Source organism: Trypanosoma equiperdum (assembly GCF_001457755.1).
Source record: "Trypanosoma equiperdum strain OVI genome assembly, contig: ctg_1701, whole genome shotgun sequence".
In the NCBI taxonomy this organism is placed as follows: Eukaryota; Euglenozoa; class Kinetoplastea; order Trypanosomatida; family Trypanosomatidae; genus Trypanosoma; species Trypanosoma equiperdum.
In genome coordinates this window covers 8,082-10,371 of record NW_027123729.1, presented here as the reverse complement: position 1 = coordinate 10,371, position 2,290 = coordinate 8,082, and positions in this window count along the sequence as shown.

Sequence of the window (2,290 nt, the reverse complement as noted above, 5' to 3'; positions counted from 1 at the left end):
TTTTTTTTTTTGTAGTCCCCCTTTGTTTTCCCCTTCACTCATCTTTTACTTCTATGTTTTCCTGCTTTTTTTGTATCTTGTTATTGCCTGAGCGAACTCTCCGCACACATCCCTTTCTGTGTGCACCCCTTACACATACATATCTGTATACCAATTATTATCATTATTGTTTGGCGAGCCATTCCCGTGCTCATACGCACATACAGTGGAAATGATCAGTGACTGAAGGGGAAAGGAAAGGGAGGTTTCTTTTTTTATTTTCATTTTATTTTCATGTTTCCCCACTTATCTTTCTTTCTGATTTTTATAACCCGCCGCTGCCTTCATTGTTGATGGGACAGCAATGGCAGGCCGTTTGACGGTGTAAACCTTAGAACGTCGCCTCCACGCCTCTTCCTCCTCGTCGTGAAAGCTTAGCATTTCGGTGGGAAGCAACTACTGACTATGGAAATGCCTAGAAAAAACAAAGAAAGGAAGTAAATAAAAAGCCAAAGGGGGTCGAAGGAGGTGTAGATGGAAGTTAGGAATGGGATGGAAGTTGATGGGTGGTATGTGTGGGTGAAACAGCTCTGAAGGCAAAGCTAAACGATGCTTTATTTCTAAATGATTCTGTAGTAAAAACTTAGAGATTGGTTGAAGAGGGACCGCTTTTGCAGGTTGTTTATTTCGCCGCACAGGAGCCTCCGGTTGGGTTGCAGCGGGGCGAAGTGAATGCGTTGGGGTATGGTGGTGTAATGAAGCATGGTTGAGGAAAAGCGAAACGTTGGAGTATGAAAAGAAGGAATATTAAAGCGGGATTGTCGTGTAATGGCGGTAACATTGGACTTATTCGTGTGCGACTCGCCTCCTTTTCCACCTTTCTCTTTCGGTCCTTTTTCTTTTAAATAGTGTTTTCCCGTCCACCATCACTCTCTCAACGTACTGCACATTTTAATTCAACCTTCTAACAGTAACGCAGGTTATATGTAAGGTGAAAAAGATGTTGCCACCATTACTATTGGTTAGCAGCACATGCACATGCGGAAGAAGTGGCGGAGCTTTTTTGTTGTTTTTTATGGTTTTTGCTTTTATTTGTCTGAACCGTGGCTGAGACCTCCTCCTTCACGTTTTGCGTGCCCAAGTGTCTCGTTATCATGTTCTTTTTTTTTACCCTCATTAAGACGGTAATAACAGTTATCTGTCTGATAATTGATGTGCTGCTTCCCTCCTTCTTCGCTTTGATCGCCTGTACAATTCACCCCAGACGCTGTGGCGGAGGTTGGTTTACCTTCTGTTTGTTCCTTTTTTTTTTTTGCTGTCTTCTTGTTTTCTTTTCGTCTTGTTTTTTTGTTCCGCTTTATTATTGTTGTTTATTTGTTGTTTTTTTTTTTTGCGGGGGGGGGGGGGGGGGGTCTTCCCTCTTTAAACCTTTCTTTCCTCTTTCTATCACGGCCTCGAACCCCGCCGGATATCTTTCCTCCCTTATTTCTGCTTTTGCCTCCTCTCTACCTTCTTTTTCTCCACATTGTCGTCACCACGGCACAATTTCCCCCTTTGTCCACGCGCTGTGTGTCGTTTATAAATATAAATATTAGCACAGGTGGGAGGAGGCTTATGGCGGAAGCGGCTGCGTTTTCCCTATTTGATGGATGGATTGTAAAGGGAAGGAGAAAACGAAGATGGTAGGGAAGACAGAGGGGAAAATCACCTATTTTGTTCTTTTTTTGTGTGTGGTTGTTTGTTTGTTTTAATCGTTTTTGTAGAGAGTAGTAATGATGGAAGTTCTTCTCTCTCCCTATCTTCGCTTTCACACCCCCTCTCTCTGTTTTATTTTTCTTGTGGTGGTTTCAACCAACGGTTCGGAGGGAGGGAGGAGGGGGGAGAGAGATAAAGCGAAGTAACGGCCGTTAGCTGGAGTCTTGCGTATGTACACAAGAACACGGGTTGCCTTTGGCTGCCCCCTTTTTTATACGGCGTTGTACCTTTACGGTGGATATGAAGGGCGTATATTATATATATATATATATTATATATGCATATGTTTGCGGTACTCGTAGCAACGCATGACCACATGTATGTGTTGCATGCGTACTTCTCCGTATTTCCCCCTCTCTTTGTGTGCACTATAACCTATTTTAGAGGAAGCTACGGTTTGCAATAGTTCTATTGTTATGGCACAATGTTTCAACTCAGCATCACACTAACATACCATGTAGGGCCTGACGCGTTAAGCGGGATTTTCCCATCCCGTCATTGCTGTCTCTCTTCCCGCAGCCCTCTGTTCAAATGTATCTCCTAACTGTCTTCCTGC